Here is a 15,828-nt window from a genome sequence, read left to right on the forward strand (position 1 = left end):
GGAGTTGGTGTGTTCTCCCCGTGTCCGCGTGGGTTTCCTCCGGGTGCTCCAGTTTCCTCCCACAGTCCAAAAACACACGTTGCAGGTGGATTGGCGACTCGAAAGTGTCCATAGGTGTGAGTGTGTGAGTGAATGTGTGTGTGTGTGTGTGTGTGTCTGTGTTGCCCTGTGAAGGACTGGCGTCCCCTCCAGGGTGTATTCCCGCCTTGCGCCCGATGATTCCAGGTAGGCTCTGGACCCCCGCGACCCTGAATTGGATAAGCGGTTACAGATAATGGATGGATGGATGGACTAACTGCATTACCAAAAGTGCTGCAAAACTAAACAACTTGAGTTACAAGTGAGTTTTGGTGGTATTTCAAACAGTAAATAGAACCTTAGAGACCAGTTCAACTTCATTCTGATACAACTGATATGCATGCTCATTTTCTCTATTTAGTTAATTAATAGTGGGCCTATATCCTTAACAAGTTACAAGAAATATACCTAAACCACTTAAAATGTCTTTATTATGCAAAAACAAAAAGTTCTAATCTAGCAACAAACAAACAAACAAATAAACAAACCCAAAACTGGGAAATTGGGGGGATTATAGTCTATGAGGGTTTACTTGTGTCATGTGCAAATTCTAATACAATTAAAAATGTTTCTAAAACATGTGTTTCTAAAACTTAAATCTTAAGCATCTCTTTTTGCATGACAGGACTTACAGGTTCGACACAATATTTCACACAATGACAGTCAAATGCCTACAAGAATATTCCTTTAATTACACAACCACTGCACTGATAAGCAACACATCGTGGTGATTCATTGTCTTATGGATGAATGGATACAGGATGAAGTAATTTTGAATAGATAATGAAGTTTGTTTAAACAATTGCTGAGCTTTAAGTTGGCTAAACAGGCACTTTGCCTCCTGGTGAGCAAAAGACAAAAACAGGCAAGAGGTTTTCAACACAAAAACTGCAGCCTGACACTACATCAACTGTTTGATGATACTTTCATTAAGAATCATAACGACAATTTTGCTTTCGGCAGCACCGTATTTAAATTAGATTGACTTTTCATTTTGTTCAGCAATGAATGAAATGGACAAGTGATCAAAACTGTCAGGTCCTCATGCTTTAAAATTAATTGTGAGCAACTCTGTAGCACAGGCCTGGGAAACCTCTGCTGAAGTACAACATTTGTTCTGATTACTGACAAAATAATTTATTAACATGACATATGACTGGCTATTTCAGGTTTTAGACACCAAACTTAACTGTTAGTTTTTTTAAAGTAAAAAGCCCTGTGGAGTTATATGGATTTCAGTATGAACGGCTTCTAAAATGTGATCTCCATCAAACTTAACAGAATAATAATAAAAAATACTGTTTGTAATGATATGTGACATAAAACTTAAAAAACTGATAAGTGACAGTTGATACTCTTCCGAGAAACTGGTGTCCTGCAAAGATCAGTGTAAGTCAGACTGGACAATGATAAGAACCATATTGGCTAAGGATTTTAGGGAACTGAACCCTCCTACACGTGGTAAGGTAATTATGGACAACACTGAATAACAGTGGCATATCTTAGAGGAAATGGAAAGACATTGCTTCTGCCTGCGTGTTTGCTGTAGACCTCTTGGATATTCCATATCACATCTGGAACAAAAAAAGGAGAATTTGTGCTCTTCTTCAAAGTCTTTAGACTGGACTTCTTAATAAAGCTATGAAGATTTGATGGCCTTTAGCCAGTTAGTTCAGGTACTGATGCTGTATGATTTTTTTTCTTTTTGTGCAGAGTAGCAGAGAAGCTGTGTTTCTTTGTCCACAGTGGGGGCCTGTAAGCATCTGACTCACACTCATGTTGAGGCATGTCTAAAACTTTAGGACATAAATATGTTTAAAAAATGAAATCAAAGTGTTAAATGATTGGTAAAAGGTAGTGGAGCCAGGTTAGTGGTCAGACTTAGCATAAGCCTGTGTTCTCTCTCTCTCTCTCTCTCTCTCTCTGTGGGAGTTCCGCCCCTTCAGCACCTCTCATCACTGCTTTTCCTCTCCTTTCTCCAGCTCTCTTTCTGTCTCTCATCCTCCTCTTGGACAAATTTTGCCTCTCCTCCGTGAGGAACGAGCAGCATCAGGGCGGTGTCTCTGTCGTTCGCTGGCTCACGAAGCCCTAAATGGTCGACATTTGGACGGAAACCCGACAGTGGAACCTGTAAACACAGGTAACGTTACGGGTGTATTGTGTGTGTTCTCGCGTGCCGCTCTCCTATCTAGATAACGTGTTCACTGCTGGACCGTTGGCTGCACGGATCGGTTTTAAACCGGCGTCTAGCGCACGTCCTTTACTCGAGTTTTCGGAGATATTTCTGGATTGGCGGCACAAATTCTGAATTTTCGTAGACATTTGACATTTTCTTGTTTGTTCACCAGGCCGGAGCCTCGCCCCGAGGGTCTGTTTTACTGCTGTGGTCAGCGTCCAGTCTTTCTCCGTGTTATTAAAGAACACTGCTTTATTCAACCGCTAAAAGAAACACGTCCGCACGTTATATTTTGTTTGTGACTTTGTGTCGGACAACACAAGATTAGCCAGCCTTCTTAAGACAGTTATATCTAGCGTTAACCCAATTCACCTCAGCTCTCAGTAACATTACAATGACACAGGACGAGGGTTAAACCGACCACAAAGGCTAGTTTTCTGTTTAACCATCTCCATGATTGTTTGTTCTGCCTTTTCTGCAGCCTAGCACTTGAAAGGTCATGTAAAACGGTTTTAATGTGAGTTTTACTATTTATTAATGATAAACACGAGAGAATCCGTGCTGTTAACGGCAGGCAGGGTCTTAGAAAGTGACCGTTAGCTGGTAGTGCTTTTCATGTTTAATGAAAGAGAGGGTGTGGCACCGAAGGCACAGACACGAACCAATTAAATGTTTAATATTTCTGACACTACTAATCAGCTGTAAACCTGAACAAAACTAATATTATTTTAATAACAAGTCGAATGCCCCGATTGTACATTTAGTTCTAGTCAACATGTCAGGAGTAAAGAGAGAAAGTGAAATATCATAGCGGATATACAGAATAATTAAACGAACTGAGCCCTGAAGACTACATTTCCCAGCATTCATTGCTTCTTTTGATATCAGTTTGCTTATCTGTTTTGTGAAAAGCCATTCCTTTGTTAAAATATTAGGGCGCCAGATTAATTGCTAAAAGCACACACAAACACACAACACGAAGGTACATTTAATATCCTGCTTTACCTTTTCTATCTTTTGTTGGTTATACATTTTGGCAATATATTTCATTGACAAAGACCTCCCAATTTTCATAGTCTACATTAAGTTCTAGCACCCTTTTTTGTTACAGTCCTATTGGTTAACCTGCTTATAGTTACTTTCAAAGTAGCTGTGCTACTCTAAACACAGCATTGCAACCTTTACTGTCTGCTCAGAAATATAACACACCAAAAGCTGTAGAAATATCAAACAAACCTGAGACCACCCTTTGAGAGTGAAACCAGACCTTCTCAGCATCTCTAAAAAATATTGTTGATGAACGTGCAATGTCTTACTAAAAATCAGTCACTTTGCTTTCAGTGTTAAAGATATCAATATGGTGCAGTTAAAAATATCATAGCACATTTTAATTATTACTATTAGCTCACCTGTTTCTAATGCATGTATTCCTCTTGTTTTAATATGTTTTAAACCTGACAAGAGCTGTTTTTGTCCCGAACAGAACATTTGATAATTTAATTTCCATTGGCCCAAATGAGCAGATTTACTAATGAAGTAAGTTTTTATTTTACTAATGAACTTTATGAAGTAAGTTATTATTACACAATGGACTAGAGCTGAATCTCATTTAGACATTCATCTTTCACTCAGTCTGTAAAGCAAACAAGCATTCAGGCATACAACCTAAAGTTTTAAGATAAGGCAAAGTCCTTGAGCATCACCAGTCCTTTATTCTTCAGTTATCTATGCGTTCGTCATCTGTTCTCTGTATCAATGTTATTTGCCAGCAACTATTATTTTTTCACTATGGGGCCTTGTCTTTTCAGTCTTATCTATTTGTTGAGCGTGGCAATTGAGATTGAGGGCTTTCTGTGATTTTCCAAGTAGTTTCCAGTGCATCAAGCTTTGATTTGTTTCTCACAGGCATGCCCCTGTAAATCACTGCACTTAGAGCTTTTGTTTTACAATATATCTCAAATGAACAAATCTCATATTTTGCTTAAATTTAGAAGGTTCTAAAAAAGAAAACACACAGGTAAGTGTCAGAATGTCATGTTAGATAATTGAAAGCAATGTGCCTTAAAAATACAAGATGTACAAAAATCAAACCCAAACAAACAACAAAAAAAAAAAGCAATAAAAAACAAAAGGTTGAAACAGGTGTCAGTGTTGGTAACAGAACTGAATTATGTGGGTGTACTTATCCCAAGAAACCAAAGGAAATCCAGGACTAATACCTTTACAGAAGAAAACAAGGTTACACTAGGCTAAAGAGAGGCCGTTGTGGCATGTGAATGATTGGATGAAGATGATATTCAGGGATGAATCACACATCTGCTTTGGCCAAGGAGATAACTTTGGACATTTTGACGGGTGCCCTTCTAATGATTTCACCATTCATTCCTTTACATATCAAGTAAAGGACAAGGGGAAATGTCAATCATTTCATTGACAAGTGTCCCATGGTATGGTGAATTCATAAGATTTTGTAAGTTATTTTTCAAGATGATAATGCATCTTGCCAGGGAACAAAGTGTTAAAGCTTTTCTTCAGGAATGGCATCAGCTGAATTGGCTTAATATAGAATATATTTTTAGTCAATATTGAAATCAATGCCTCAAATAATTCAGACCATGGAGGAGCAAAAATGAGTCATTTATTTCTTAAAATGTTTATTATATATATTTAACTTGATCTGGAAAATCCATTAAAATAATATAGGAATATTTTATAAAGGCACCATGTTCAGGTGTTTAACAAAAACAGTTTTGTACAAGGGCTCAATTTGAGCAAGCCCTTTTTTGGATATAATTTTTCACAAGTTTCATGGTTTTTTTTATTTAACTTGCACTTTATGGTCTGTCTCATCCTCATTGTCTTGTTTATAATGCTGTAATGAAGGTCTGCCGGCATGCTCTGTAAACTCTTATTTGCCAGCAAGCCTGAAATATGCTAAGAAATACTCCACCATCGCCCTCTAACTCTCTGTGGACTGTGCAACTGAACATCACTCTTCACTGATGTGTACAGTGTCCTTTGTCCTGAATGAGTTGACCCAGGAGATGACAACTTGGAATGGAGAACGTGTGTGAATTAGATATGGGTTGAGCCTGGAGAGGTGTTTGATCTACTCTTCTGCCTTATGGATGGAGGGAAATCTCTTATGAGGGCTTTGACAGTGGTTGGTGATGGATTCGTTACAAGTTAATTTCTCTCAGCCTTTTTTTTCCCCCTTCCCTTGGCACAGCAATACAGAGAAAAACAAAATATGAATTCCTGCAGTGACAAAAGCTGAGAACCCATGCATTATTCAACTGGCAGTTCAGTTCTGTGGTCTTCAGGATGACAGCATGACTTGGCTTGATTGTACTGAGTCAGTGTAATTTTCTTGCACGGCACTATCAAACAGCTTCTCAAATTCAAAGGCTTTGTGTGCATCTTTCATGTGGCAACTGAAAGCGAAGGGAGCTTTGTTAGAGGAGAATATGGTGAGAATTCAGAGCTTGAGCTGGTTTGCTTCTTTCAAAATCAGATTTAGGTTTATCTCTCTAAGGTAATATCCCTGCAAGTGTCCTCCATCAGTTACTATGCTCCTTAGGTGTGGGAAACCATTGCCTCCGGGCTTCTCACCTATTACCAGGCTTAGAGCCAGTTATGAACATGATAGTGATGCATGGCCGGGTTCTCCTTTCTCCTAACCAAGTGGGCACTTATTTCTGTATCACAGGCAGTAATACTATGCCTCCATTAGCATGTGGTTCAGCAGACTGTAGACTCTAGTGAAAATGGTTTGGTGGCACTTTTCCTGTAAAAGATTTTTAAATGTATAATTATTGGTATTTAAAAGTTGTAATAACATAAATTAGTGGAGACTCAAATATCAAATAATAATTTAACAATCAAATAAGGAGTAGCTTCTGCTATATTAAATTCAAAGCTACATATTTTTACATCTTCAGCAATAATTACACCACCTTTAACTGTAAATTGCAGAGTTTTTATTTAAATAACGGTAAAAATGTGACTGTAAATACATTATTGTATTACTTATTACTAATTAATTATAAAGCATAATACCTAATACTTATAGGGGGTGGTGCTGGAGAGGGTAGCACATGCTGGATAAGATCTAAGGAAGGAAAGAAATCTCTGATTTAATCCTGTAAGTAATCCAGCCTGAAAAATCACTCATTCACACAGTGACGTTGTGGGATTTTTAAAAATGTATTTACTTTATTTATTTAATTTTAGAATGTGAAATATTTGTTGCAAAATATTTTGCTTAATAAATATTGCTTATAAAGTCATGTTTAATGAAAATCTGAACTTGTATTCGCATATACCTAAGGCTCCAATAATAGTATCAGAGAAGAAAAAGTGGTCAAGAAGTGGTATTCGTGTCGATATAATACCCTTCAAAGAACAGTATCATATTTCCGTTTCCGTCCACCTCTGGAATAAATACAGTTCATCCCCTGCTGAATTATTTTGTTATTAGTTACTTGAAGAAAAGAAAAAGTATTCAGGGCATATTGAAATGGCTGGCCATTGTATTTGGCAGTAGAGATTAATGAATTTTGGAGCTAAGCCTTTATTAAGGGGATCTGGGGACATGCTATTATTTTTCCGTATAATGGAAATAGTTTTTCCCTAAAACGTTAGTTAGTAATTATGAGCAAAATACATATTAATATCGCTTTTAAAAATATTGTCAGGACCTGAAAAAAGTGGTCTCATGTTGTCTTCAGATTTAAAGAGTGTTTGCTATTACTGAGGCAGTAGAGGGGTAGACATCTTGTCATCAGTAAATGTGTTGGCTCCTGTACCCATGATGGTTGGATGTGTCCTCAGCTGCAAATTCATTGTCTCAGTACTTGTACTTTGCAATGGAAGCCAAGGGTAATCCATGCGTTGCAGCCTATGCCAACAATACAGTCACCAGTCACGCTGGAAAATTTGCTTCGAACTGACATCTTGCTGTAATTGAATAAATTATATTTTATTACATAATGACAGTTATGTGTGATTTAAATTATTACAAAGCACTGAGAAATAGCATAAAATATAGCTTTCATTTTCTACTAAAGAAGCAAATGGAATGGCTAATTAAATTGATTCTATTGTAATGATGCTGTCCTAATTGTTCAAAAATTTTCTTAGAAAAGACAGCTCTCAGGAAATGTATTAGATGAATATGTAGATCTGAATTTGGATTTTTTTTGTCATTTAGTTTAGTTTTACTCATTCTATCAGAGCAGAATTTACACATGCATGTTTCACTTAGTCTGGGGTTACAATGATCTTTATATTTTATTTCATCTGAAGCCCTTAATGATGCTTGGAATGTTTTATTTTTTAACGTTATAACGTGTGTCTACAAACTTTAAGAAATATAGTGTATCTTGAAGTCCAGTGGTTTCTCAGTCATGGAGCCCCCATGCCTTAGTGTAAATTCACACATTATGTGCTGTAGTGCTACAAAAATACACAGTGCTGTCTATCTTCAGCAGATGAAGCCTGTGCACATTAGACTTATAACGGGCTGGATAACTGCCAACAGGTGAGCCGAATCTAATAAGCTTTATAGCCTGAGCAGTAGCAAAAAGCTGGCACTGTCCCGATTAGCTTTTGATTGTAGCTCCCAGGCCTTGGCCAATGTCAATCATTAGTAAAATTTTTCATTAGGGAGGTCTTTCTGTTATTGTATTACAAAGACTAGTTTCAAATCAAATAGGATGTAATTAATTTAATCACATTTATAAACATAATTGAAAAACTTTTTAAGTCAAATAAGTAGCCATCCCCTCAGACTTCCATTAATTATGCTAAGACGTTCACACCAGGGGGTCATTGTTGGCAAAAGAAGCACAAAAAACTCTCTTGACTAGGACTCTAAAGCTTGCATTCCTAAACAGTCTGTGTGTGGATCTGTGTGTGCTGTTCAGTCTTAATATGCACACCGATATGGCTGAAGTTTGGCAGGAAATGAACAAGATGAGTTTGAATGTAGCAGGCATTTCTGCGGAAATTTGCATGGCTGTCATTAGATTGCATGGCGGCAATTCCTGTTTGCTAGATCTTACGCTATTTCTTGTCTGCACACATGCGGGATAATAGTAAATAAATAAATAAACACACACACACACACACACACATACACACACACACACACAGGAAATTGTGATCAAAATAAATGAAAAATTTATTATGAGTGTACTAAAGTATTTGAATAAATTAAGGTTGATCTAACGTAAACTGGTTCAAATAACTGTATTTAAAAAACTGCCTGATTGCGTGGTTGCTGCACTCTTAGCCGATTCTGATCTAGCATTCCTAATATTTATTCTTTTTGTAACCAAAACTGGTTCCTGAATTCGAGCTTAAACTATTTTCCTCAGGATCCAGTTTTATTCTCAGAGGCTCATGATGCCGGCTGTGTGTCAGCGTTGGAGAGAGATAAATCAGATGTAAGAAGTTGCTCTTATGTCAGTCAGAGCTGAAATGTCCCTTGGCTGAAATTTCAAATATTTTTTATGGAAGTTATGCATTGACAGTTCATTGTGTCACTATGGCAACTGTGTTTGAGAAAGAGAATTTCACTTTTGTTTAATGCCACATTATCCCGTCAGTTCGGAGAGTATGCAGCTTTTTGCTGTCATATCCCACTCTTTGGAAGTGTCACACTGAAAGCCTGTCATGGTGTTAGGCCTGAAGTTTAGGGATGACTTTATGACAGTGACATCCGTGAAGACAGCCAAGAAAGTAAACACAATTTTTTTGCCATTAAATATGTTGCCACCATCAGGAAGACGATTTTCTGTAGAAAGATGAAGCAGCAGTGCTTTCTTTGATCAGAGTGGCTAAGTGCTAGTCATCAGTGACATTGGTAATTTTCATAATGAGGAAAATTATCAGGCATTCTCATTATTTGTGAGTCTAACTCTGCAAATGCTTGTGGGGTGACTTATTCTCTGAGAGATTTATGGGGCATCCTTAAATGATGTGCATTTTAAGCAGTTATCTGAATGTCCTTGAAGTGCTCTCAGTTAGGGGATGCTTGACCGCATGTTCTTAAAGGACCACATCCTTATCTTTACTCCTGCATTAAAGCTATGTTTAGACTAATCAAATTTGCTTTTTTTCCTCAGCTGATTGGATTTAGGTTTTCAGTTGAGCCATTAGCACAAACCATTAGCAGTCTTTTGCTGAATTGGTTATGATAATATGATGTGTCCAAAATTAGAAAGAGCAGCATCAGAGCCTTGCCAGTAGGACTCCATGGACAAGATAATGTATATGTTTCTTTATATGTATGTATAAAGTGTGCGTGTGTGTTGTAGTGTGAAATACAAGCAATGCAAATATGTCATTTAAAAGCTATACAGCACATTAGCTGTCTAAAATGCCTAACCTCTAGAAGCTGACACAGCCTCAGAAATGCAGATTCCCAGTATATTTCAATTAGGATGCTGCATTAGCTTTGTCTGACTTCATGTGAAAGATGTGAAAATTACAGCAGGATATAAATGGTTTTAGAATCCAGCATACAGCATACTCTGCTTGTAGAAATGGATATGTTTTGACCTATAATATGCACTACATAGAATGGAGGGAGATATTGTGAAAACCTCAACCAACATCTGACATTTTGGCAGGACAAGGAGCACTGTATTATTCAACTTTAAGCTAAACAGTGAAATAATTTACACAGACAGTCATGGTAAAACATCCGAGAATCAGTTATACTGTTGGAGAAACATATTCCAAAATGGTGGTACGAGGCAATAAAATACTGTTAAATATGTGTTTAAATAAATGTCTCAGAGATTTTTAGAAGATGGGGTTCTCCATTATAGGAAATACTGCATGGTTTAGGGTCTTTCATGAATCACATTTCTCAATATAGGATTTCATCATCTATGTTAAAAGATTTAAAGAATCCAGAGAAATCTCTATATGCAAGGGATAAGTCCCAAAACCCATTCTGGCTGGCAGTTGTATGCTTCTATCACCCTTTCCTTGCATTGTCTGTAGTTTTTGGCTAGCCTAATGTATCATGTGTGGTGTTGAGGCATTGATTAGATGCTCATTAATGCAACTGCGTTAGTCTTTATAGGAGAATAAATAACATTAAACACAGAATGAATTTGTTCCTTCTGTACTACATTCGTTCTTCGCTAAAACAGGTGCATGGATACATAAAACCACACAAAAATGGACTTTGTAGTTCTGTTTGCAGTTACTACCATTTTTAGCTGCTTGGCTAGGTCTGCTGCTCACTATCAGGCCATAGATTCAATCTCTAGTATATATACATCCAGCTAGAATGAACCCCTTACAGAATAAAAGATTATGCCAGGTTCAGTCATTTTGCTTTAATTTCAGGGCTGGATTTGGCAGTGCAATGTGTGAAAAATGGAAGCATCGTATTCACTACTTATCGAAATGAAACGCAAGTGATTTTACAGGGTAAAATATGCTTTCTCCTGCTGATTATAAACAGGGATGACCCTGTGAAAGAGCAGCGAGGTGGAACGTTGGTGTTCTGGTGGGACTTGTGACTCATGACTGTGAACACTACTGACTGTGTTTTCAGTCAGTCGGCAAGAAGGAGCCTTCATTCCACTTTCCCAAAGCAATGTACCAGATAGCTGGGTGTTAAAGAAATCCTACAGCCGAGTCAAGCACTTTGAGCTGCTCCTGAGAGTGTGCCGATGTACTCAACATTGCTTTAGGTCAGGAGAGGCTGCAGTAAGCTACTACTATTCATCAGTGGAGGTTGACTTAGAAATGGGAAGATAATTGACATTGAAAGAAAGGGCAAGATTCAGAAAAGTGGTTTAAGAAATGGTAACCGTGAGGTCAAAACTGATGCACTATGCATAATCTTTTTTTTATGCCATTAACATCATATCTTTCTGGAGCAGAGTGTAGTCCTTTGCCAGCTTGGTTTGATGCTAATATGGATTAGCATGGTAGAGAGCTCTCCTCATACTGCTTCCTCTTTTTTCCAGACATGCCTCAGGACTGCATTTGTATTATATTGAACCATGCAATGTAAGGGAAAGTCTCTGTGGTTTAAGGCTCTCTCATGGAAAACCTTACATAGTGGACGGCTCTTTGATTTAACTCCCTCATGCAGTGTTTTTCAGCACAGGCCATGTCCTGTAATTGATGTCGGTGGGTTTGAATCCTACACTTATTCTGGAAAAGTTTCTATTGACAGCAGCATTTCCTCAGAGGATCTCCACCCACCAGCTTTATGACAGCAGCCAAACTCCAGTCAAGGGAGATTGATTGATCTAATGAAAGCAGCATTAATATAAATGCTTCAATTAATTTGAGCCAGGCTTTGCATGGACATGCATACTAACCAGGAAGGACTGTACACTCTGGTTCTGGAGAAGTCTCTCTCCTTTCTTCTCTTTCTCTGATGTTTATTATGGTCAGTGAGATGAGGTCATAATTTACTTCTTTTTAACAAGTCTTTGAAGATTGATGTGTTTATATTCGTGAAGGAAAATGGGTAGATCCTATATTGGTGTCAGCTGTATTAGGCTGCTGTATATTTCCCTATGTTATGTTGGCCAGTATGGTTAAAAGTATATTGTGGTATTATTCAGCCTTGGTGATGAGTGAGCCGCACCTGCTTCTTCCACTGCCATGCCTTTGTAATGTGTATAAAGTTTGGTTTTTTCATTGTGTTGTTGAACGAGTGGAAAAGATGTCGTCTTGATGGCAGCATATGTTGTTGTATGTTTCTTATAGACAATAAGACTAAAATATGGATTCAGCATTGGATACATCTCCAGTGTTTGATGGCCCATCTATCCTGCATAGCACATAATGAATCCTGTATTGTGTTCAGTGAATTTAGGATGCCTCAGCACTGTCTGTGTCCTTGATAGGGATGAAGATGTTACAAAGTTGAATGAATGAATAAAAGATGGTCCATCCTGGATACCATAAAGCCTAGAAAAGTTGACAGCACTTTTGGACACAATTAACATAAGGTTTCCTTTTGGCAGTGTAGAGTTTTAATATGCCTACCTAGAGGTAAATATACTGCAATGATTGACAAATGTTTGCCAGAGTAATCCTGAGCCAAATGGAACCAATTGATGCAGAACAATTTGAGAGATCAGAAATCATGGCTATTCATCTTAGGTTGGCACCTTTGCTTTTCATGCAATAAAATATGTCTAGACTCTCTAACTACTTTCCTACATTCTCAGAACTAAAAAAGGTATGGTAGAGGTACATTACTGTCACTAAAAGTACCTTTAAAGGTACAGCAGTGGTTTTAAAGTCCAGATGTGTTCTATAAAGATAAATTACATACTCCACTCCAAAAGGAGGAGAGAATATTTGAAGATTACATTAAAACTGTGTAAAATAAAACAAAAAAATGGTTGGAGTGGTACAGTGGTAACACCATTGGCTCACATGTGAGAGACCTGGGTTCAATTTCAGGTCTGTGCAACCAGTCTTTGCTACACCAATAAGTGTCCTTGGACAAGACTCCTAACACTGTGTTGGCCTACCTGTAATACCAGTAACCTTGTAAATCGCTTTGGATAAGAGCATGTGCTGGGCGATATGAGCGCAAACCACTATCATGATTAATTGGACATTTTACCATGATTACAATTAATGAACGATTATTTTGTTGTTGCATTTTTAACCCTCATAGTTCAGTGATGAGGATTGTACTGTAAATATGCTCCAGTATTAAAGCTGGGATATTTTTTCTAATGTTGCTGGTAGCTTGTTCCTTTTGCTTTTTGAGCACTGTTTATATTTGGTGTGTGATTGTGCTTTGGTATTTTTCTCAGCGTTTACATTTGACTTTTTTACAGTGTCGTATTAAATAGTCAAAATAAAGCACGTCCAAATCACAGACACTGTGTTTTTCTTTGGTACTAGATGCTCAAGTTGTTTGGTCTGCCTCTGCGTTTAGGTTGCTTCCATGTGGCAGATAGGGGCAGAATCACGTGATTACAGCTTGGTAGTATGGTATTAAAGGGACAGTACAGGAACACACAGTGGGGATATAAGAAAAAAAAGTAAAAATAATTGATATAATCGATATAAACAAGATTATGTTGATTAGAAGTTCTGAATATCGATTTTGATTAATTTTCGATTCATTGCCCAGCCCTAGTGTCTGCCAAAATTCCATAAATGTAAATCAACACACATAAAATCTACAGTTATAATAGGATAAGGTACAGTTATGTTCTTTAACTAAAATCCTAAATGGAAGGAATGAATGTATGGTATATTTAAGAAAGCATGAAATATCTTATTTTCTTACTGTATGCAAATAAGAACATTTCCTGCGACATATTTGCTGACCAAATTTGCCAGTCAAGCTCAGTTACTGTGTGTTTACAAAACCAGGCTGTTGCAGCACATACAACTGCAACAGTTTTTGAAGTGCTCTTGAGCTCATGTGGCTATATTTCTTCTCACAACACAATGGTTTCTCATGCAGTGCTCTCTGAGGGCCCACAGGTCATGCCCATTCAGCAGTGGTGTCCAGCCTTGGCCTACACTGACAGCCATGTCTCTGGATTTCTTGAATCTTTTCACTATATTATGTACAATAGATGATGTAAGACCTAATTGTTATTTTGAATATTTGACAATTGTCTAAAAATCTGGCACAAAATTGTGAGCCCCAACCCCTGCCTGAGCTTTTGGATGCTCCATTTGTACTTTTTGTAGTCACGTCCATAAAGAGGGCAGCTTGAGTATTCTACAAACCTTTCATTTTGTGCCTCTTCCAATGTTTTTGTAGTATGTTGCATGCATCCAGTTTTAAATGTCAAATGCAATTTTTTTAATTACTATTATTCGTATTGTCCATACCATTCCAAATTTTTCTAATTGTGTTTGTTAAATCCATTGAAAACCTTGAGTACAAACCAATACCGGAACAATGTGATATTTCTTTAAAAATCCTCTAAGATTGTACACTTAAAGGACTAATAAAACACTGTCAGTTTCTTCTTAGATGTCAGCTTCTTCTTAGACTAATGTGAATGTAATGTGCATAATGTGTTTTAGCATCCATCATGAAAATGTCTTCAGAAATTCTAAGATAATTTTTGGCATATTATGCACCCCCACCCTCATTTTTATGCTTGGTAAGTTACCAACCTAACAGAAGCCACACTATCGCCAGTAAGAAAGGGAATTAGCCTGTAAGAATCAGCCAGCATTTCTGCAATCAAGCACTGTATTACAGCTGACTACTGTGAAGCTTTCTGGGAGAGGAACAGTGCCATATTTGTGCCCAATGAAAGACCACCACAGAGGCTTTCAGACATGCAGTGCACTCCGCAGAAATAACTTTCCCTCTCACACCCCACTTCCTTGCAAGAGAAGACAAAAGGAGTCGTTGCATTATTGCTTTTCCCCATGGTCATTTTTATTCTTCTGAAATCTTTTTTTTTTTTCGTGAACTGCTGGCATGTTTGACTCAAGTCATTACAGGCGCTGTCCTGTGGCTTCCCCCCTCAGCTGTCGTGACTTTGTGCCATGAATGATGGATTTCTGTAACAGATTGCAGCACAGATGAGTGATTGTGCTCAGAGCTAGAGAACCGTTCACAAGCATGGTTCCCACTTTTTTCCAACAGCAACGCTGTAGGCAGAAAATGCAGGGGAAGATAGTTGATGACAAATGGCATAGCATGGCCATCATTTCGCAAGAAATTATTTCCCGTCATCCCACTGGTTTTGGGGCATTTATTTAAGAGCTCAGAATCTTCGACTGCATTGTTCTAATGCTGGTGGCAAAGCCATGATGGGCCCATTGTGTACAATTATTAAAAACAAATACGTACATAACTAGAGGAATATTCTGACCATATTAAACAAAAAACAATTGATGAAGCAATAGAGGAGAGATATCTGGAGTGGTGGAATGATCATTGGGTTTGTTGTGTATATAGTAGAATTAACTGGAAAAGCATTGTGAATTTTCCTACAGTGAAAAGTTACATCCTGGCCAATATACATTTTAGTTTATTGCATATGATTATATTTGCCACCATCATACCTTGATGAGCCCAGCATCACACATTTGATGTGACTGAAGTGTAATTCTGGACGCTCTTGATTCTGAGGACAATGCTGCTCCAGAATGTACTGCTCCAGTAGTGCTGTCCATCATGTTGCTCTAAGCCCCCAGTGGACATAGGACATCACTCTGCATTGCATCACCTTTCCTGTGCAAGCTATAGCTTTCAGTCTTCAGAAGGGTACTGCTCCTTTGGCTCCGGAATGAAAGAGGAAAATTGGCTGCTTCACTGGTCACATGAAGTTTCTTTGCAGTATGTCCATATGGGCTTGCCACATGCCAGAAAGCTGACTGTGCCCTCATTTCCAGAGCTCTGTTCTATAAATCCTGCGCCTGATAATCCCCTGTCCACTGTAGAGACCATAAAGGTGATGTTTTGTGTTTTCGATTTGTGATAAATCCTTCCCAAGGCAGCTTTGCATGCACTTAAATAAGCTCACAATTGCCTCTTATAAGCCATCCTTGGCTGGGTTCTTTGTCATCTCATTTGCAATCAGCATTCA

The 15,828-nt window shown here is 37.9% G+C and overlaps 1 protein-coding gene across 7 annotated transcripts in view; it reads left to right on the forward strand.

The window, feature by feature from the left end:
- Positions 1-2,061: 2,061 nt before the first annotated feature.
- si:dkey-178k16.1 (band 4.1-like protein 1) overlaps positions 2,062-15,828 on the forward strand; it is a 60,004-nt gene continuing 46,237 nt past the window's right edge. For all 7 annotated transcript variants that reach the window (XR_010802554.1, XM_066670085.1, XM_066670091.1 and 4 more), the window contains exon 1: positions 2,062-2,218. The gene's annotated coding sequence lies outside the window, so the exon portion shown is untranslated. The remainder of the gene's footprint in view (positions 2,219-15,828) is intronic.

This window comes from Hoplias malabaricus, chromosome 5, assembly GCF_029633855.1.
Source record: "Hoplias malabaricus isolate fHopMal1 chromosome 5, fHopMal1.hap1, whole genome shotgun sequence".
Taxonomy (NCBI): Eukaryota; Metazoa; Chordata; class Actinopteri; order Characiformes; family Erythrinidae; genus Hoplias; species Hoplias malabaricus.